This window comes from Sarcophilus harrisii, chromosome 2 (genome assembly GCF_902635505.1).
Source record: "Sarcophilus harrisii chromosome 2, mSarHar1.11, whole genome shotgun sequence".
Taxonomy (NCBI): domain Eukaryota; kingdom Metazoa; phylum Chordata; class Mammalia; order Dasyuromorphia; family Dasyuridae; genus Sarcophilus; species Sarcophilus harrisii.
This window is the reverse complement of record NC_045427.1, coordinates 121716902-121740820: the sequence shown is the minus strand read 5'-3', so window position 1 is coordinate 121740820 and position 23919 is coordinate 121716902. Positions and strand designations below refer to the sequence as shown.

At 34.7% G+C, this 23919-nt stretch overlaps 1 protein-coding gene across 1 annotated transcript in view; it reads right to left on the bottom strand.

Annotated features, from left to right (window-relative positions):
• Nucleotides 1-23919, bottom strand: part of UNC5D (unc-5 netrin receptor D) — a 385851-nt gene that overhangs the window by 126980 nt on the left and 234952 nt on the right. The gene's annotated exons all lie outside the window — the stretch shown is intronic.

The window sequence follows — 23919 nt, the reverse complement described above, 5'->3', positions numbered from 1 at the left end:
TTGGTATATATACAAAGATTTACAAAGTAAAAGATGATAGGAACAAGGAGAGATTTAGGCAAAATGCTGTAAGAATTTAGAGAAGAATGAGATTACTTTCAACAAGAAACACTTTCAAACACTTCACAGAAGTGACATCTGACTTGGACCTTAAGACAAAGGAGGAAATTGAATAGATGAAGTTAAGGACAAGGAGGGTGATTTCTTCTTACCATGAAGCAAAGGCATGGACATGAAAAAGAGCAGGAAATCAGTTGCAGAAAGAAGTTCAATGACTGATAAAATTATATAAACAGGAATAATGTGAGGCAAGATTATGAAAACATATTTTGAAGGACCCTGAATACCAGCTTCCAATCCATAATTCACTGTCACTTGAGATGATAATAGTGAGCCACTGAAATTTTATGTTATTTTTATTTTCATTTATTTATTTATTTATTTTAGGGCAGTCAATAAGTCAATATTTATTAAGTACTTGCTATGTGCCAGCCAATGTGTTAAGTATTGAGGAGATAAAGAAAATTAAAAGGTAGTTCCTGTCTAATAATAGTTCCTGATCTATTGGAGAAGGCTACATTCAAACGACCATATGCAAACAAGCTATATATGGAATAAGTAGGAAATAATCAACAGAGGGCAATGAAGCTAGCAGCAAATTAAAATTTCTCAGGCAACAATGAAAAAGATATGCAAAGCAGCTACAAGAAGACAATTGACTATCAGAATATTCAAGGTAAGTTGAGGTCTTGAACTAAAGTAGTTACAGGGAGAACACAAACCAGAGAGCAAATATAAGAGATATTATAAAGGCAGAGTTAGTGAGACTTGGCAAATGCATTCCAACTCTACTGCAGAAATCACAACTCTGTTGGGCTGGCCACATTGTCTGAATACCACATGTACACTTGTTGAAAAAAAATATTTAATGGAGAACTCACACAGGGCAAGAGCTCACCCTCCTTATCCTTAGATGAAGTCATCTATTCAAATTCCTCCTTTCTCTTAAGATCCAAGTCAGATGTCACTTCTGTGAAGTTTTCCCTGACCAATTCTGGATGAAAGTGATTTTACTCTCCTCTAAGTTCTTATAGCATTTTGCCTAAATCTCTAACTTTCTCTATCATCTTTTATTATAAATCTTTGTTAGAAAATGTTACAAGGATTTGTACAAGGATACTCTCAGTTGTTCTTAAAGAACTTTATAATCAATTGCCATGGGAGACACTGGCACAGGACCATCCAGCATGGTGTGCCCTCATCAGAAAAGGTGTTGTATGAGATGATTCAGGCCAGTTGGTCTGTGATGGAGAGAACCATTTGCACCCAGAGAGAGGACTGTGGATTACAACATAGTATTTTCACTTTTTTTGTTGTCGTTTGCTGGCATTTTGTTTCCTTTTTTGATCCGATTTTTCTTTTTTGCATGATAAATGTGGAAATATGTATAGAAGAATTGTACATGTTTAACATTACTTGCTATCTAGGGGAGGGAGTGGGAGAAAGGGAGGGAGAAAAAAAATTTTGGAAAATTTGGAACACAAGATTTTGCGAGGTGAATGTTGAAAACTATGCATATGTTTTGAAAAAAAAAATATATATATATATAAAAGAAAAAGTGCTGTGCTCTATGACCAAAGCAGAATTGAATTAGCCCCAAAGAAACACAAGACACCCCAAATTAGAGAATCTATCCCAAATGTTCAGAGCATTCTGAGCTCATAATTGTCTGATCAGCTATAGTCGGATACACTATAACCCAAATTCTAACATGGTAATGTCATTTTGATCCTCTTTGAGAATGAAGGACAACTACCATTGGGTAAGGAAAAAAAGAGTCTGTTCCAAGGTTGTAAGCCTGGGAATCTACTTGGAGGAAAGGGGTTTCTTCATACTGTGGTACAAACTTCAGATATCTCTAAATACCAACCTCATCTCTTTTCTTTTTTGAACCTCTCATTTCAGAGACCAATTGCACTCTGCCCATTTCCTCTTCCCCTATTTCCCTCCTTTGGCCAATACCATTAGATATATCTTGGTATCTGATTCTAGTGACTGTTTCCTCTTTCCCTTCTTGTCCTTTGCTACCTTACACCCCTTGTCACAAAAATAGACATTTTTTTAATAAGGCAAATGAATAATATTCAAACATATCAGAAAAAGGGCTAAAGGTAAATGCAAAGTTCTTATTATACATAATTGACTAGTTTAGATTGGATGGTATCCAAAGTAACTGAGCTTAAAATTCCATGCTGATGTCTCAGTATCTTGATTCCCAAGCCTTTAATATAGTCCTACCAGTATAGTGCTTCTTTCTTGTTTGAATGTGAAGATAAGTTTTCTTTAAATAACCCTACTTCAAACTGGGATTGACCTACCTGGGTATAATCTGGATTCAGATTAAGCATTAAGCAGAAAAAAAAAAGACTAATTTGTTCCAAAGCCCAACAAAGCTCCAAAATCACAGAAAACATACTATTGTTCTCATATTTCCTTCAAAAAATTTATACATATAATGTTTTTTTTTAAACAGTATCTGTGATTTCAGTAGTATAAGGAGGTCTGCAATGAAGATTTGTACCTTTTCACCTCCCTGATGTCATGATCCTCTTCAAAAATGAAGAACAAACAACAAAAACAAGAGTCTCAGAAAGTAGCTTGGGACATTAAACAATTAAAAGACTTGCAAAGATCAGAGACCCAGGATCACACTAAGATGAGGACTTGAAACCACATCACCCTGACTCTGAGGGAAGCCCTCAAACCACTGTACTATGCTGACTCTCATAATATATATGGCAGATTTTAAATGCCGGCAGTGGGATTAACTTTTTCAATAAGACCACAATAGGGCTTTTTATACATTTTTATTTTTGTAAAGTGAAATGTTATTTGATAAAATGAATAACTATCATCTGATCTAGATATTCTTCAAGATCAAATTTTGGGACATCAGGTTTTAAAGAAAAGCATACTTTCATTCTCATCATTGCATAAACTCACCCTTATGCAACCTACACTCATATTACTTTCTGATTTCTTCATTCCAATCCACTAGAAATGGATACAAGTGTTCACTCACATTTCTAGAGCATTTTACAATTTACATACTATTTATGCACAACAAATCTGAGGTAAATAATGTAAATGCTATTCTTTTCACTCTACTGATAAGTAAATTGAATCTTTTAGTATTTAAGTGATTTACATGTGACTTGATCAAGGTGAGAGGTGTAAGACCAGGTATTTAAATTCAGATCTTCTGATTTCATAAGTGCCACAAATTTATTCTGATTCTAAGTATCTTTTTTTGTTTTAATATATCAGAAAGCATTTGACATGAGCACAGCACGTCTGACAGACAAAGGCCTGGAAGAGTTGGGGCATGGAATGCAATGTATTGGCAGAGTAACATGAGGTTTGCTAAGCACCTGTTCAGAGCTGGGGCTAAAGTTAATAGCCTTTCCTTTTTATTAGCCCTGATGTTGTAGATATATAAACCTGCTTTTAAAAACAAAGTGTTGGAACAGTTTCTTAGAGAGACAGAGACAAGGATAGAGACAGACAGAGAGAAAGAGACAGAGACCAATAGGCAGACAGAGGGAGAGGGAGAATCAGAGAAAATGACAGGCAGAAAAGAATACAAAGGCACAGAAACAAATACATGGAGGTTGGGGTCAGAAAGAATCATAACAAAACAATATGTGACAAAAATTGTGGCAAGATTAGAATTCCAACTGGAGAATGGCTGAATAAATTGTAGTATATGAATGTTGTGGAATATTATTGTTCTATAAGAAATGACCAACAGGATGGATACAGTGAGGGTTGGAGAGACTTACATGAACTGATGCTTAAGTGAAATGAATAGAACAACAATACTACATGATGATCAGTTCTGATGGACATGGCTCTCTGCAACAATGAGAGGATCCAAATAAGTACCAATTAATCTGTAATGAATAGAATCAGCTATACCCAGAGAAAGAACACTGGGAAATAAGTATGGACCACAACATAACACTTCCACTCTTTCTGCTAATGTTTGCTTGCATTTTTGTTTTTTTCTTCTCAGGTTATTTTTACCTTCTTTCTAAATCTGATCTTTCCTGTGCAACTGTATAAATATGTATACATATATTGTATTTAACATATACTTTAACATATTTAACATGTATGGGACTACCTGCCATCTAAGGGAGGGAGTGAGGGGAAGGAGGCGAAAAGTTGGAACAGAAGGTTTTGCAAGGGTCAATGTTGAAAAATTACTCATGGATATGTTTTGTATATAAAAAGCTATAATAAAAAATAAAATTAAAAAAGCATTAAAAATCAAACAAAAAAAAGATTAGAATTAAGGGGCTTTAGAATTTGGGGCAACTAGATGAATGGACTATGAGACCTGGAATCAGAAAGACCCATCTTTCTGAATTTAAATCTGGCCTCAAATACTTTATTAGCTCTGTGATCCTAGGCAAGTCACATAACCCCATTTGCCTCAATTTCCTCTTCTGTAAAATGAGCTAAAGAAGGAAATGACAAATTATTCTAGTATGTTTTCCAAGAAAACCTCAAATGAGGTCACAAAGACTCAGATACAACTAAAATAACTAAACAACAACAACTAGGCATATTTAGAAGTCAAATACAGGCCCTAAGTTCTGGATGAACAATTAATGACTTAGAGATGGAATAATGGGTGAAGACAGTTTTCATGCAGGTTCACTTTTCTATTAACTACAAAGGTCCAAACATTTATTTATAGTTATATTCACAGAAATAATGGGAGGGCTAGTCACAATAGCTGTAGCAATAGCAATAGGGATGATAGCACTGATATCCTAATTCCAGAAGGCACTATGGAAAATACAATAATATCCTAAAAATATAATGGATGATATTGTAATGGGAAGGAGATGCTTTGCTTCTGATGTGGGTGTCATTGCTGAATATGTATAAAATCAGACAGCTGATTTAGGATTAAAGGAGGCCACCACATACCAGTCTCTGGAAATGAGATTGTGGAGACCAGTTGAGCACAAGGCATAGTATCTATACAGATGATCCTACTATCTTGGATATCAAGGAAGTAGCTTTGCATTTCCATTTTCTTTATTTGAAATGTTTTCTTGTATCTTTATGTATAATTGTTAATCATAGGTTATTTGTTTTTTGTTTGTATTTTCTTCTTTGCTTTTTCTTCTTTTGCTATTTACTTTTTCTGGATACTGTTGAAAGAAGATAACTGGAAGGAATCCTATCTGGAAAAAGTTAAAAAATAAAAAAAAAAACCTAATTTAGAGAAAGAGACTGATTTAAAAATTGGATTTTTTAAAATAAATATTCTCTGATAATATAATAGATAATTAATTATGAATGATTATATTGTAATTTCTCAGATCATAGGAGGATGAAAAGTGTTTCTCTATTAGAACATAAGTTCCTTGAGGATAAGGATTGTCTTTTGCCTTTTTTTTTTTTTTTTGTATCCCAAATACTTTATACAATTTTTGGCATATATTAGATACTTAATAAATGTTTACTGATTAAGGAAAGTTTGGTAACTTATACTTAGTCATCCCAAGGACACCCCAAAGATAAAGATGGAAGGAGATAAACAAATTAAAGAAAAGACCTCTAAATGAGTTTTTGTTAATACTCAATATGTTAATGTTAACACAAACCAAAACCATACTTTTCACCATAGAAAAAAAATAGAGACATTATATTTTAAATATAATATTACAGTTTCTGGTGTGCTTATAGAGAAGGTAGAAACAACACTAAAGATAGAAAACAGAGAGGGAAAAACAGCTGGATTGGATAGCATTTATATAGCAGTGATGTTTAATGAAGTTGACATCAATGCACAGGTGTTGAGAAATCAATGAACAAAGTATCTGAAGTAGAGGAAGATATCAAAATCATGAGAAAAAAAAATACAGATTTCATTAAAGCCAGAAAAAAGTCTACTATTATCTACCAATCTTGATGCCTTCTTTCTCATCCATATAATTTTTAAAATCAGCATTATCTTCACATTCATTGGTGGAATCCATGATAAAGGCTTCAATAGGGGTGTTTCAAGCTATAGTAAATATATTTTCCTTCATGAAATTGACTGACAAATGTAAAAGGCTTAATAAGCTCCCATAGTAACTAAAATTTGATGATACAAAATATTAGTTTTGATTTGACAGAATGAAGCACCATCTTAAAGACTTTTTTATCATAGAGAAATCAGAATTAAGTTAAAACTATTTGAAAAAACATAGCAACAGAAATAAAACTCTGATTATCATAAGGCAAAGATTTTCCCACTCCTCTGTCTTGGAGGGAACCCTTTGAAAACTCCAAGGGTAAGAGAATTTCAATATATTTATATCTTCCAGTTGTTCCTTTTACAAAAAATATGATTCTTGTTGGATCATGTCCTAGCACATTGCTCAGACTGTTGGGAGAGATTCATAATCACTCAAAGTAAACTGTTCACACTGGAAAAATAGAGTTGATGAAGATTTCCTGTTATTCATCTAATTGAATATCATGGTCTGCATAATGTATAAAGTTATTCAGCATTATCTATAATATGGGAAAATACTGAAAATGGACAAGGAATTAAGCCTAAAATTTAACTGGAAGAAGAGAATGAACAAGATTCTATATGAAAAATTGCAGAGCTTATTTACCATTGAATTTCTTTCTAAAATGAAGTACCCTCTTTTAAATAGCAGTGTAGGACATCTTTGGGTCTACTACCCCTAATCAGTATTCCTAAACTTAAATCTGAGTCCCAAGAGAGTAGTTACTTCTTTGGGTATAAAGGTACTCTTTGGGACTATATTATTAAAATTATATCTCACTAGTTCCCTCTGGTGAGCTTAACCTTAAAAGTCAGTCAATAGTGCGAATTAGCATAAAACAAAGACTAAATTTACTCAGAAATAGAAGAATAATATCTTCAAAACATTCCCTTCTCATATCTCTATACACCAGAAAGTATATTTTCCCACAAGAGCGCATAATATCAATGAGAAGAGTGTCTCTGTCTATCTCTTTGTTTCTCTCTCTGTCTATTTCTCTCTTCTTCTTCTTCTTCTTCTTCCTTCTTTCTTCTTCTTTCTTCTTCTTCTTCTTCTCTCTCTCTCTCTCTCTCTCTCTTACACACACACACACACACACACACACACACACACACACTTGTTTTGGAGGAATTTTCTCTTACTGTTGTAACTTCCTTTGGCCAATGGAGGGAGAGAAGAGAGAAATATGCTATCCACTTTCCCAAATTCTGCGTCCTGAATAAAGATTCAAGGACTATATTTCACTGAACTATTTCATTCTGTGATCATGTTTTGACTCTCTCCAAGACTGGAAAGCTTAATTTTTTTGGTATATCTTTTGTTCTACAATAGTTAGTTATTGTTATAATTCCATCAGGAAACTTTTCATAAGAGGATAACAGGGTATACACATATTTTACACAGATTAAAATATTAACACTTCATCATACATTATCTATTCCTTATTTTCTATCATCTTGTCAACTACTTGCTTCCTCCCCATTATAGCAATGCCAAGCTGAGCTAGGAGGAGGAAGCGAGTAAACATTTTATCTATCACTTTTTTTTAGGCACTCTTTTTTAAAATAGAGGAAACTGGAGCAAACATAATTTAAATAACTTGTTTATGGTCATACAGCTCACATGGGTCATATGGGTATATTGTATATCTAACAGTTATGGAATACAATATTCTTCAAATAATTAAAACTATGTACAATACAAAGAGCAATGAAGAGGTACAGGATAGGAATGAGCAGGTAATGTATAACAAATAAGAAACAACAACAGAAGTGCATTGGAGAAAATGATGCTCTGAAATAAATGTAAGATCAGAAAAATGTTGAGTTGGGCATGTAATAGAAGGAAGGAACAGCTTGGCCAACACATTCCATCTGTATTCATGTGATAACAAGAAAAAGTAAGGAAGTTCTCATTGTTAGGTAAAATTATAGTGAATTTATGGGAGGCTGTGGATAGAGAGTTTGTGATTTAGGCAAATGTGCATGAGTTACAAGCTGCATCACCTAAAGAAACCTCCACATCATTCTGTTATTACCCAAAGTGTTGAATTCTAGACCTCTGGAATACTGAGTATAATATTAGTACTCATGATATTGCAAGAAAAGTAAATCATAAACATAAAAATTATTGAAATAATGTGATATTATAGAAAGAGAGCACTGGAATAGAGGTCATATTGCCTGAATCCTAGCACCCAGCTCTATGATCATGTGCCCTTTTGTCCAGCTAGATCTCTATACTCCACCTCAACATCCTATATTTTGTTTATTTCTAGCCCATATATTCTGTGCTCTTTATTTCAAATTATAAACCTTCACCTCTGACTTCCCATGGTCTAAATTTCCTTTAAAACTTTTGACATTCTATATCTTAAAGGATCTCCCCTGGAATCACATTCTGTGATGGGGGTGAAAGATAGGTAGAAAAGAGATGGAAGGAAGCAATACCAAAATCATCTCACAAAAATAAATCTTTAATGATTTAACAAAATTAAATCAAGGTTGCTTAGCAAGTGTTATAGCAAGTTTCATAAGATTCAGAGCTGGAAGGATGATCTAATGCAAAACTCCACACTTTATGGATAAGAAAAATCTAGCCCACAGAGAGTAATGCTGGTCTTAAGTTGGTCTATCATTTTGTGGTACTATAGATTTAAAGATCGTATCACCCCCTTTATATTCCCACCACCCCCACTGAAGCAGAAAGCAATCCATATCACTTATTTTCAGTGTATTAATGGCTATCTAGTATATTTTGTTGGCAAAAATCAAACTGACACAAAGATGCTGCAATGGTGAAAATGTGAGGGAGTAAAAGTGTTTTTCACACTCTTTAGTTTCTTATGATCTTGGGTGGTTCCCTTCTTGCCTGATGATGAGTACTTGAGAGACTTGACAGCAGGAGAATTCTATATTTGCTATGTACCTCCGCCCTCACCCCCCTGGTGGTCATATTTGCATAACTGTTTGCATTTTTTATCTAGGTCTGTCATATTCTCAGCAGGAATCAACTATATCTTCCTAGCACCTAGCTTTTCCCTAGCATGTTGGGACTTTAGGGAGAAGCCATTATGCTTATGGGTCACTAGAATATCATTTAGCAAACGACTACTTGAATGAATTTGAGTTTTTGACAAACTAGAATGGTTACCTTAAACTGGAGAGCTACTACTGGGGAGAGTAGCATTGTAAGAATTGTGACTAGTGAGGGAATTAACAATTTCTTGGTGTTGTTTATTCCATTGTAATTATAGAGACTTCCTCTGCAAGACTGACACAACTCTCAGATACTAACTTCCTGAGCCAAGTTCCTACAATGCAGTTACTGCATGCAGCTACTCCCTGTAGAGAATATCTTTGATATGGAATAATTCTTTGGTCTGCCACCTGACAATCACCCAGTCCTAGGGGAAGGAAGGTAGTCCTATCACTGGCAAGCACTGAAATGCTATATTGAGCCTGTAGCAGCTGGTAAGTAGCCTGAAAATTAAAGCAACCTTTCCCTAGATTTGGCCTGTCTTGAGAAACTCCTTCTGGATAGAAGCAAAGTTATAAAGAAGAATTCTAATTTAATCTAATAATTCAGTTTGCCTGAGAGTCACGTGCCCTCCATGTAAACGTTTTCATTTTTACATTATGAAAATAGAATTTATATAATGGAATGTTTTTCCTTTTCCTCTAATATATATATAGTATCTATCTGAGGCCTTTTACCATGTATTTTGTCACTTGGGGGGTGATTACCTCTCTTGAATAAAACTGTGACAAAATCTTTTATTTATATTCATCCTCAAAAGGGAGCTGAAAAGTGTTTCACTATTGTAAAGATAAGCAATCCCCTAAAGCCTGAGAATTAATTGCAAATTTCCTCAGGTTAGCAATTTGAACAAAGAAGACAAACTTAGCCAGCTCTTCACTCATTGGAATGCTGGTTCACGTAATCAACTCAGCTTTTCTCACAACAAAACTTTTTTTTGGGAAATATTAGCAAACATAGCTCCTCAGGATACTCTCTTTACTAGTCAGCTTCCAGATTTTCTTACAACACAATGACCGTCCCTTTTTACTCTTCCCTGTCAAAGAAGATATGGAAATTGAGTATCCATGACTTCTGAGTGTTCCCCTTCCTCAAGTTATAGAGTGCAAGAAGAAGAATCCAACTCTTTTCCACTAACCTTAAACCTTCACTTAGTCAATCAATAACTCAAAATCCTACAACTGAAGAAGTTCTGCCAACTGACTTTCTATCTGTATTCTTAAATGGCTGCTTCTGGTTTTTTTCTTTTCTTTTCTTTCTTTCTTTTTTTTTTTTTAAACTCGGCATCCTCTAGCTAGTTGTTTATAGTACTTCAGCTGGTTTATTCATCATTCTAATCAAATCATAGCCTACATTTGTTCAGGATTCATCTTTTTTTTATGCAATAAAAGTCATGAAGTTCTTTCTGTTAGTTATAAACCCATGTCTTTGTTTAATTTTCCCACAGTCTCTATACAATTGTTTGGTTTAAGACTATAAGTTTTAATCTCGTAAACTATAACAACTGTTATATACAAATTAATTGATGGATCACATAGTTCTATAGTCTCAGATATTTTTGTCCTCAAAAAGTTCCCAGTTCTCTTTTTGATCTTTATTATTTCTTCTTAAATGTTATCAATTTGTGTGTGTGTGTGTGTGTGTGTGTGTGTGTGTGTATGCGTAAGAGAGAGAGAGAGAGAGAGAGAAAGAGAGAGGGAGAGAGAGAATGTATGTGTGTGAGAGAGAACAAACTGTTTACATATAAAAAGTACAATGCCTTACATCCTTCAAAAATTGATTTAATTATAAAAAAGTTTTTTTCTGCCCTTTTCAGCAATCAAACTACTCATAAATGAAAAGGATAGCATCTTATTGAGCATAATGATTTACATTTACAAAGCACTTTAATGTATACCAAAAAAAATTTCTCATAAGAACTCTAGTAGGTAGTAAAATATTCTGAATTCTAATCATATCAAACATTTCCTTACAGATTTTCAGGAGTTCCCTACAGCTTCCTGAATAAAATTCATATTTCTTTGGTCTGGTATTGAAGGTCAACAATTTTCCCCTCTAAAGTTCAAATGCAGAGGTTTTGTTATGTTTTGAAGATCCTTTAACATTAATAACATTTATTTTTTCAATCATATAAAAATACTTTTTTTTAACATTTAAAAAAATTGAGTTCCAAATTCTTTCCTACTCTTCTTTGCCTCCTGGATTTTGAAGTCAAGCAATTTGATATAGATTATTATACTTGTGCAATCATGCGAAACACATTACCATATTAGTCATGTTGTGAAAGGAAATACAAACCAAAAACAAACAAACAACTCAAGTAAAATAAAGTTTTTAAAAAATATGCTTCTATTTGCATTCAGATTCCATCAGGTTTTTCTCTGGAGGTGGACAGCAAAGGTCAACAATCTGAAACGGGATTACCTTTAAAGATTTATTTCATATTGCCACTTTGCACACTTACTGAAGTCTAGCAAATCTGGTCTATTCTTTGTTGTCTAATATGATCTTCTGTTTCCTGCTTAGATGCCTTTGCTTTGATTATTTTCTGTCCCTCTCTTTAGCAGTTGAATTCCTACCCATTTTGTAAAGGCCCAAACAAATGCAATTTTCTCTAAAAATTCATTCCTTACTCCTGGGTATATATGACTACTTTAGAATGTCTCATGGCATTTTCTTTTGCAACTCTCTAGCATATTTATGATATATTTTAGAATATTATATATTTAATAAAGTAATGGAACATGATGTAGTAGCTTGAGAGCTAGTTTTAGAACCATAAAACTATGGTTTGTCTTACCTCTGATACATCCTGGCAATATCCTAAACACAAGTCCCCTAATTTCTCAGTCCCCCAGCTAAAACTTTAAGGCAAGAGATCAGTTGATTTATGCTGTTAGAATATCTTCACCCTAGAGTTTCCAATACCAAAGAAATCACTCATCTAAGTTTTATTCTCTAGCTGTATTGTATACAATGGGTTATCCCAGCATGCTCTGCTATTCACTAGACTGAAAGATACATTAAAGTAGTGGTGACATCTTTATCTACAATTGTGAATCTTCCAGGGCTTACAGCAGTCTCTGAAAAGAAAAGGTATTTGAATATCTGTTGAATAAACTGATAAATGAATTTTATAGATGAGAACTCACAGAGGTTAACTGATTTGTCCACAATCTCACAGCTTGTACAACAGAATTTAAATATTCTTGTTGTTTTCAGAAGGCAGAGTTATTTTAACTATACCATTCAGCTAGTCTCATTATCAGCTCAGTCTCTTTATCACCTGGATAATTGGATTCTATCCTATCTTACAAAACTTGAGGATTTTGAAAACAAAACTATAGTAAAAAAACTTTAGGGATTTGAATATCTTCTCCAGACTCTGTGAGTTTACATCTAAATTAGTTGCCCCCTAATCCCTTTACACATTTAGTTTTAACAGTCAAAATATTCTTACTACTTCTTTTTGCCCTTTTTGGATATTTATTCTCAAAATTTTATCCTTATCTGACAATTCTTCAAATTTATTTTTCTGTATTTGATGCTTTTTGTTAACACACATATTTCAAGGGGGCTTCTTGATGATATGAATCAAAGTTACAACTAAGTAACAAGAATTCCATATGCATCCACCCATCTTTTTTTCCCCTGCAGGGATCACAGGTAGCCAGATTTGAAGAAAAGTTCAAGTTTCTTCTGTACATGAGTAGTAGATGAAAAAGAAATCCCAATCTCTTAAAAAATAAATTGTAGGGTGGAACAAAAATAACCTTTAATGTCTAGTGGGTTAATCTGAAAGCTGTCTCATTAGTGTAGGTATTTTCTGTTTAATTATACAGGTGAGTTTTAATGACTTCGGTGGCACAGTAGATAAAGTGTCTGTCCTAGAGTTAGGAAGATACTTTTAGGAGTTAAAACCTGGCCCTGTGACTGAGCAAATGACTGTAAAATGAGTTGCAGAAGGAAATGGCAAACTATTCCAGGATCTTTTCCAAGAAAATCCTAAATGGTATCACAAGGAGTTGGACACAACTGCAAAATGATTGAATAATAATAAAGTCTATGCAGTTTGAGATCTCTCCTCCCCTCCCACCCTCCATATCAACATATATCCCTGAATCACAATTTCTTGTCATTTGTAAAAAGCGCCCAGGCAACCAACTTTAAATTCCCTGTGAAACATCCTCTAATGACAGTAAGTTTGCTGAATATTTCTTCTCAAGCACTGAACCACTAGACCATTAAGGATAATGTTCAATTAGGTCTTTCATACCTTTCTTTTAATGGCCATAATTTAGTCATAAATTATGTTTTCTTTTCTTTAAACCACTCCTGTAGCTTATCTTAAACATGAAATAACTAAGGTGGTAAAATGGATAGAGCACTACAATCAGGAAATCTTGATTTCAAATCTTGACTCACATATTTACTAGCATTGTCACCTTGGATTAAATATACTCAGTTATGCTTAGTCCCCTCATATTTAAAGTTGTGACAATAATAGCTCTTAATCTTATAGAGTTATTGTGAAGATCAAATAAAAGAATATATGTGAAGCACTTTTTATTTAAAACATGCTAGATGTTATTACTAATAATATTATGAGTAATGTTGATGAAAATATTGGCATTTAAAAATGTTTTAAACTTCACAAAACAGTTTACATATTTTATAGTTGGAATTGTCTTAAACTTTGAGAAGTACTTTGTACATAAAGGGCACATAATTTCATTGAATTTAATGAAATTTAAATTCTCTCTCAATCATAATCAATTTTCCAAATTCTGGAGGGGATATAGAAAAATAGGGGCACTAATGCTAAGGTATTATTGTGTAGTTGTGTATAAGTCCAACTGTTCTGGAAAATAATTTGGAACTATGCTCAAAGGGTTATAAAACTATGCATATCCTTTAGACTACCATTACTGCTACTAAGTCTGTAACCCCATATGAGCCCATATTTTTTTTGGCAAGGGTACTGGAGTAGTTTGTCATTTACTTCTCCAGCCCATTTTACAGATGAGAAACTGAGGCAAACTAGGATAAATAACTTGCCCAGAGTCACACAGCTAGTAAATATCTGAGACTAGATTTGAATTCAGCAAGATGAATTTTTCTGATTCTAAACCCAGTACTTTATATACTTTGTCACCTAGCTGCCCTAAATATTTATTAAATACCTACTATGTGTCAAATAATCAGAGAATCAAAAGAAATCAGAGGAAAAGGAAAAGAATGCACATGTATAAAAATATTTATAGTAGCTCTTTTTTTTTGATGGCAAAGAATTGGAAATTGAGGGAATATCCAACAATTGAGGCTGTTGAGGCTGAAAAAGTCATGGTATATTATTGTGATCAAATACTTTTTTGTGCTGTAGGAAATGACAAAGTGGATGGTTTCAGATAAACCTGGAGAGATTTTTATGAACTGATACAAAGTAAAACGAACAGCTCAGGAAAATATTGTTCAAAATAACATAAACATTGTAACAATAACCAACTGTGAAAGGCTTAGTTACTATGAGCAATACAATGATTCCCAATCATTCCAAAGGACTAATGATTTAAAAGAAAAATGCTATCTACCTCTAGAGATACAACTTTTGAAGTCTGAGCACAGACTGAATCAATTTTTAATTTTTAAATTTTTTCTTACCTTTTTTGTTTTGTAATTTGGCTAATAAGAAAATGTTTTATATGACTTCACATGTATTATAAGATCATATTACTTGCCATCTCAAGGGGGTGGCAGAAGACAAGAGGGAGGGCAAGAATTTGGAACTAAAAATATTGTTATGCCACAGTTCTCTTTTATTGTCCTGACTTGGTTTCCCTAATTATCTTGCCCAGTCCTGATTCAGTTTCTCTAATTGTTTTGTTTCAGTTTATAATTATCAACTCAAAGCTCAGTCCTACAAAACCTCCCCTCCCTCTTTATCAGAATATTTGATAAAGATAAAAGATCTTATGTTTTAGAATATCAGTATGCCTCTCCCCATCCCAAGCTATCAGAATGTCAGATACTGTCTTTTCAAGATGCCTCTCCCCATTTCCGGGGTTCCTCCTCCCATTAGGTCATCCTATCTCCTATGTCATCTCATCTCCGGTGGCTCATCCCACGCTGTCAGAGTCCCATTCGGACTATCAGCACCCTGACTCCACCCCTGTCTTAGTCTACCCCCTGAGTCTGAGTCATGTGTATATATGTCATTGAGAACTCACATTGTTTGTTGGATTCTTGGAGACAATATTCTCCTTCAGCCCTGGGAACAAACCATGGATCCATTTGGTCCCAGTAAATTTCTCCCTTTTAAATAAATTATTAAATACTCTCTAATCTCTATCTTGTCTCAGTTTCTCTGGCATTACAATACAAATTAAAGAAAGATATGCTCAGTTTCAATTATTTGAGATTTTAAAACGAAATCTGTAGATTGTGCTCTTTTCTTCTTTTTATGTGACATTTTGAAGCAAGAAATCACATTTTATTCTTTTCCTCAGTTGCTCCTCCTCCCTCCCCACACTGTTTGGATCTGTACCAGGCAAGATAAATCAACAACAAATATTTATTTTGTGTTGTTGTTATTGTTGTTGAATCATTTTATTTTTGTTCAACTCTTCATGACCCCATATTTTTTTGGCAAGGGTACTGGAGTAGTTTGTCATTTACTTCTCCAGCCCATTTTACAGATGAGAAACTGAGGCAAACTAGGATAAATAACTTGCCCAGAGTCACACAGCTAGTAAATATCTGAGACTAGATTCGAATTCAGCAAAATGAATTTTTCTGATTCTAAACCCAATGCTTTATATACTTTGCCACCTAGCTGCCCTAAATATTTATTAAATACCTACTATGTGCCAAACACAGTGCTTAGCACTGGACAGGGAAAGAGGCAACAAGCATTTATTAAGAATGATTGTTACTATCTGCCAGGCATTGTGTTAAGTACTGTAGAGATAAATACAAGTAGAAACGCAACAGCTGCCTTCAAGTAATTTACATTCTAAATATGGATGATATCACATAAAAGGGAAGTCAGAAGGAGCTAGAGTCATCTGCCTACTTGGTGTTTAATAAATATTGTTTATTGATTTATTTCAGCAAAAAGAATTTTTAATAAATACATGTTATTTAAGACACCCTGTGTGCAGCCCTGGGAATATCAAGAAGAGAAATAAAATCATGCCCTCAAGGACATTACCATCTAAGTTTGAGGTAAGTAATGCATACAAATAAATTTGATGTAAGACTAATTGTTATATACACAAAAGATACTAGGATAAGGTAATGGGAGAAATTTCAATTGGGGTTAATCAGGAAGAATTTTATTAGAAGAGTTTTACTTTAGTTGATCCTTGAAGAAAGAAGTAAAAACTTTCAACAAATAGAGGTTTGAAGGGAATGCTGGGCAGATACAATGCAAAATTTGTGTCCATGAATAGAGGCAAGAGAGAAGAGAATAAAAATAGGAACCTAAAGATAGTTTAGTTCATCTAGACAAAGCTCAGTAAGTGTGAAAAGGAATAGAGTAAAAGGAAGATAGAAAAACATGGTACTATTAGGTCATGGTGGGATGCCACAACTTGAATGATGTGTACCACATAGGTACAGGCAAACCAATGAAGGTATTTGAGAGGAGGAGTCATATGAAAACTGTTCATGATGGTAATTATTATTGAGCTTATAAAAGATACTTGATATTAATCATATCCACTAGATATTAAGTAGGGGGGAAAGATAGAGAGGAAATTCACATTGATTGACTATATTATTTCTCAATTTCTCTGGTAGAAAAGGAAAATGAAGTCTTTGGCTAGAAGACAGTTTGGGTTATCAGTGGATTTCATTTTGCTATGCACTCACTCTTTCTCTCTCTCTCTTTCTCTCTCTCTCTTTCTCTCTCTCTCTCTCTCTTTCTCTCTCATTTATTACCACAGATAATTGAGAGTTTGTGTTATGCCCTCTGAAAGCCATCCAAAACTGTTGGAAATCCCACATTCTGGCAAATATGCCTTGTATTACCAGGGGAAGATAATTAGGCAAGCACAAGGCCTGCTTTGCATTAGCTGTGCCACCACACTCAAATATGTCAGGAAGGTATTGAAGATGACAAATGGAGATTGTGTTCTCCTGATGTGATGAAAGAGAAAGTTCACTTCTATGGTAGAACAGAAATATTCTCATACATAAAGAGCTTTCGGTATGCATAAAAATAAAAACAACAACAACAAAAATCAAAGCCATTTAAAGAGGATTCTCTTTAAAAGATTCCAGCTCAAGTTAACAGGGCAGATTTTTACATTTTTCATCTTTTTTCCTCTTCCTCTGAACCCTCTTCCCTCACCTTTGTAGATTAATTTTCAAAAATCCTTCCATAGAACTTAATTTCAGAAGCTCATTTTTTTTCTTTCATACTTTACTATTTACTGGTGTGATTTGGGCATTTTTGCTTTTTTCCCACCTTACTGACTCCACACATTCCACAAAATCTATTTTTCCTTTTAAAAAATAATCTGATCAAGTCCATAGGGAAAGAGAAGAGAATGAAGTTTTCAGAGTCTCCTAGGTCTGTCTAGTTGCTAATGTCTCAGTCCTAAAAACTCTGAGCTCTCTGAAAGTAGCTGGGGCAATTAATGTGGTCCCAGGGCTTAATGGCAAAAGCATCCACTGCAGTGGGAGCTAAAGGAAGTATTCACATTAGTAGATAAAGGTCACATCTATTGACGTCTTTCACCTCAAAATGTTTCAGGGCTTCAGTTCTGCTAATTAGAACAAGCCAGACTCACCAGAGCATCTTTTAATGGCATAGGCATTCCAGAGCTGTCCCTTAGTCAAACTAGCATTATTTACAAAGAACTTTACTAATATTAATTCACTTATCCTCATAGCAATCTGAGAGGTAGGTATTATCCCTATTTTATGGATGGAGAATCTGAGACAGAGATCAAGCGATTTATCCAGGTACAAAGAGCTAGTGAGTGTTTGAATCTGGATTTGAACTCATCTTACAAACTCCAAATCCAGTGCTGTATCTATTTCATTACCTAGCTACCTCTAGTCAAAGAAAATGCTTGGTGCCCATTTGAAAGAATGTACTTTCTAATTTCTTTCATTACAGTGGGACAGTATGCTCCCTGTGTTTGCAAATACTCTATCTTCAATGTAATCTACTTTAGGAGAAGGCTTACATGTAGCTTAAATACAATTTATTCTCTAGCCAAAATAAATGAAGCTTTGCACTTGATGTCAACTTTGTGAATTTTAGTTTACTTTAACTAGATCATTTGCATTTTGTAAGCTTGGGTTAAAAGAATCAATAACCTGATGCATATTACTAGGAAACAATGATAATCCCTGAAGTTCTCTTTCAAAATGGCAGAGATTTACATATAGTATTATGTCAGATGAGCTTCCCTACAGTCCTTTGAGGTAGGTATTATGGGTATTATGTGGCATGTAGATGAGGAAACTAGGTTCAGAGACATTAAACAATTTATCCATTGACATATAGAAAACAACTGTTCAAGTCAGGTGTCAAAACCAAAGTTTTTGGCATCCATGTTCAGCATGCTACCTACATGTAGCACTATCCTGTGAAGAAAAACACCAACAATCATCTCTTTCTATTAGGATTTTGCAAAGTAGAAAAGGTGATTCCCAAGAGGACAAAATGTAAAACCATGTAAAGAAATGACATACTCTCAAAGAAAAGCTCTGAACCATAGAGGTAAGGGTTACCTAGAGGCTTTAATTTTCCACAGAGATAGCAATGCCAAGGTTCTTACAGTTTTTCATCCTGAAACATATCCCTAAGAAATCTGTTTCTAAAAACTAGAGAGCAAAGAAATGGTTCAGATCAAACAGAAAGAGAATATCTACCACTGGTTAGTTCATGGCACTCTGAGCCAGAGTCAGGGACAAGAGTCCAAGAAGAAATATTCTCTCTGCTTTCCTTCTCTGATTCATCAAGTCTAAACTTGCCTATTTGACATCTACTCATGACTCTGATGAGAGATAATGACCTTGTCTCCCCCTCCCCCTTTGAATCTGTGCTTCTTAATTTCCTCAAAGGAAGGGAATAAAAAAAAAAGAAGGAGGGAGGGAGGGAGGGAAGAGAGAGGGGGAAGGAGGAGGAAACAAAAAACAAAACAAAACAAAACATTTTTTAATAATCAGAGGAACCAAAAATATACCTTGGATAGTATGGGTTTCTACACAAGAATGTGTTAGTAAATGTTTAAGAGATAGGTCTCAGAAAACAAGTGTAAATATAACAAATTTTAAAAGTGTAATCTAAATATTAACATTTTATCCATCACTTTCTTAAATCTAGATAAAACAATAAATCAAGTCCTGATTTGTAGCATTCTCCAATTTCCAAGTTGCAAATGCTCATAATAAAAATAAAACAATTGGCTCCTGAAGCCAATTTGAGTTAGCTTTAGCCCATCTCTGCATCTACCTCATAGTTACATGATCTCCTAACAGAAATATTGCAATATATATATATATATATTTTACTGAAATCCCTTCTACCTTTGAAGTTCTATGAAATTACTGTGAAGACAGACCCCCCTCAGATTCTCCCTTAAGTCTGATCTCCTAAAAAAGCTCCTCACAATTTTCTTTCCAATTCCACCTAATTTGGTTATTCCAAGAGACTCATCCTTTGCCTGGTTTAGACATGTTTTTTACAAAAACCCCCTGCAGACCTTGTGAAATGGTTCAGCTTCTGCTACTTTGTACTACTAACTAAATTTTCAATTTGTTAAGCAGTGCTTTTAAACTATCCAGTCACTTTTTTCTCTTTGGTTCATACCATCACAAAGAACTTCCACATCCTCCCCCAAATAAAGTTACCCAAAGTCATAGGTGGCCTGGTTTTTACACCAAATTCCATTTAAGAAATCTATCCTGTTCACAGTAGAGGCATTTCATTTTTATTTTTTCTCCCTCACAAAAGGAACAAAGTTATAAACTTATGCCTGAGATAAATAACCTCCCAGAGATTAGTTTTCTGAAGCACTGCACTTTTTCCTCCCCAATTCCCTGATGAAATGCAAAACACAGCCACAAGACCATTGAGAATGGTGAGGTGGGAAGAAAGGAAAGGAAAGATGTTTAGAAACAGAAAGGTGAAAGAAGACAGGCGGAATCATTTTCTCCATTTCTATTAGTTGAAAAAGCAATTTTTATTCCGATGTTAATCTGTTATAACTACAGTATGTACAGAGAGTAGGAATCCATGAGGAGGTAAACAAAACAGAATACTCTGGAAACACAAAGGGCACAAGAAATGATTCAGTGCAGGATGATAAGACAGCAAATGGACTTTAAAATGCCATGTGATCCATGCTTGTGTGCTATCTTGTGGGCGATTTTTAATTCCCAGGAAAGTGGGAATTAGTTCTAGAAAATATAAAGAAATATTATTGCCTTCTTATGAACAAGATAGTATTGAGCCCAGAAAATACTAGAGAGTTTTGTAGTAACTTCCACTTTTGGTCTATCTTGCTATTTTTACTTATCATAGAGAATGGAATTCATGTCTAACAGGCTGAACCCTTGGATATACATCCTAGCTCCCACTTTGACTTGCTGTGTAAAATCAGGAAAATCAGCACCCTTCTAAGTTTTGTTTGCCTTTTCATATTTTTTTTCCTGAGCATCCATAGGGCTTAGGGAGCTGATATTGAAGAAGACTTGGGGCTAAGTTTCACCTCAAACAAATGCTGATTATATGACACCAAGAAGTCACTTACTCTCTCAGTGCTCCAAAGCAACTAACTCTGAAAGTCTAAGTTGCCATGTTCATCTATATTGAAAGAAGGAGCTTCCTCATGATGAATTCCCTGGTATGTGTATCTTTATATATACACAAACAATTGTAATTCTTACTTCAAGAAACTATTGCTAATGAAACATGGGAGAGAGCACAGTCTGGGCAATATGCAAACATACATGTACACATACACAAGCATGCATATTTACATATGTGTGTGTTCCTTACATGTGTATAAATTTTATATACACAATTGTAATGTTTGTCTCTCAAGACTATCGATAAGGAAGCATGAGGGAAAGTATGGTACAAGGAAAAGTACACCAGCAGAAAGCTTTATTTCATTTTTAAAATGGGGATAAATAATATCCATAGCACCTACCTCACAGGATTATTGTGAAGTTTAAGTGAGATCACGTTTATGATGGACTTTGTCACATTTAATGTGATTTATCAGTGTCACTTTTAATGCTTGAGAGTGACTGTGGTACAGAGGAAGAAGTGCAAGATTAGGTAAAAGAGAACATAAGTTAGAAACTAAGATTTGGGAATAATGACCTCTGGGAACTTGACCAATCACTTCACCTGAGCCTCTCTAAAATAAAAACGTTAGACTAGAAGAATTCTTAAGTTTCCTTCCAGGTAGATCCATGATCCTATATTTCTGGAACCTAAAATGTAATTCTCTCTGTCTACAGCCACTTTTTAGACACTTTTAGTTCTCCTATAAAATAGGGGATGACTATGCAGACACCACACAGAAAGTCCTACATGAATGTGAAGTGTCTATAAAATGGTGGTACCAATTCTTGTACTGACTCTCTCACTGGGCTTATTGTAAGGAAAGCACTTTACCAACCTCGAATGTAATTGAAATTTGAGCTATTATTATTATTACCCTTCATTCCATTCAGAAAGGAAAATTGGAATGCATGGTTTCTTATCCTAGCTTTCAATATGCAGTCCACCACTAATAGGTTCAGCCTTATAGAACTTAAAAAAAAAAAAAAAAAAAAAAAAAGCTTTCTTTGAGTCACGGGTGTATTCAGAAAGCCCTGCTTCGTTTTTGTTTTTAATTAAGCAAGATGGAAATTTGAGTCCTGAGCCACTTAACTCTGTCCCTTTGAAGGTTATTACTCACTCGTCTTGTTGTTATGACCCATAACGGGTAATGCTTCTACTGGGGAGAGATGTTTGCTAAGCTGCTATTGATACAGTATGTGCCCAGATCTTCTGCCTTTATGGAGCCTGTAAGCCTGTGGGATCATGGCAGACTTTGGGAATGACTGAGATACTGTAGAGGGGCTTTTCCTAATTCATCATTTGTTTGCTAAACAGGTAAGAGTATGTTAAGAAAATGCATTTCTAAGCAGAGTAAATCTGAAGATAGAGCACCTACTATGCACTGCGAACAGATGGGAAACGGTATTTTAAATGTTGGGACAATTAGCTCCCAGCAGGAAGCATTGTGATAACATGAATACATACCATGCTTGCTAATTTCCTTGCCTGCAACCCATAATTCTTTTGCTATATTTTGCACTGGGCTGTGATTAAGCAATTGTGCTACATAGTATCTGAAATCTAAACAATATCTGAAACATAAACTCATGCTACAAAATATGAACACACACATTCAAGTAACAATAATAAATGATAATAATAAATAGCATTTATATAATGCTTACTATATGTCAGACACTGTGCTAAGCACTTTACAATTTTTTATCTCAGTGAGTGTCATCTTATGAGTGTTAACATTCATAAATCCTTGTTGATCAATCAATTAACCAACCAATCAGTTAGTCATTAAAGATATATTAAGCTCACTATGAGTCAGGTACAATGTTAAGGGCTAGGAATAGAAAGAAAGATGAAATCCTTGATCTCAAAGAGTTTATAGTCTAATGGAAGAAATAGCAAGCAAATAACTAATTATAAACGATCTTCTTGTTGAGTGCTTTTTCAGCTGTGTCCAATTTTTCATGACCCCCTTTGGGGTTGTCTTGGCAAAGATACTAGAGAGTCTTCAATTCCTTTGCATCCAGTTCATTTTATAGATAGGAACTGAGGCAAAAAAGATTAGCTGACTTCCACAAAGCCACAAACCTTATAAGTGTCTGAGAATGGATTTGAACTATGGACTTCCTAACTTTAGGTCCCGCGTTCTATCCACTGAGACACCCAGGTGCCCACACGAGCTAAGTATAAATTAGAAATGATCAACAGATGAAAACATTAGAATGAAGAGGGATCAAGAAGCTAGGATTTTAGCAGACCTTTGAAGACAGCATTTGTTAAGCACCTACTACCGGGCTAAGTGCAGAGGATACAAAGAAAAATGAAATGGTCCCTGCCTACAAGAGGCTTACTTATATTGTCTTGTATTTCTGGATCCCTATCTAGTTGTGTGTGGTTTGTGATGGGGAAAAGGAGGGTAAAATCTAAGCTTTGTCCTAAGGTGTCTAATTTAGAGGACACTAAAAGCACTTGTCCTTCAGCAGCCTAGAAACAGAACTCAGCATCTAATTTAGCCACAAGAGTTAGTTAAAAGAGGAAGCTAACAGATGGCCTGCTTCCTCCCCTCCCCTTCCCCCTATCCTCCCATGAGCTTCTCACTGGTCCAGCTTATTTCTTCTCTTTGCAGCAACCTCTCTAGCAGGGATCCCACAATGGCCCTAATTTATTTATGAGAGACAACTATGCAGAGTGGATAGAGAACTGTCCTCACAGTCAGATCAAGGTGTGTTCAAGTTCTGCCTCCAACACAAATTGTCCAGATGACGCCAAACAAGTTCTTTAAACTCCCCTTCCCAACTCTCCAAGAATCTGAGTTGTAGAAGTTCTAGAAGAGCTGGTGATCAGCATTGGTAGAAGGAATTTCACTAGGGAATTCCCTGCACCAATCATATATCATAGTTCTAGACTAAAACTATGTTTTTAGTTTCTTTCTCTGTAGTATCTTCTCCAGCTGCTTTTAATGGGCTTTTAAATGGAGAAAGAGTG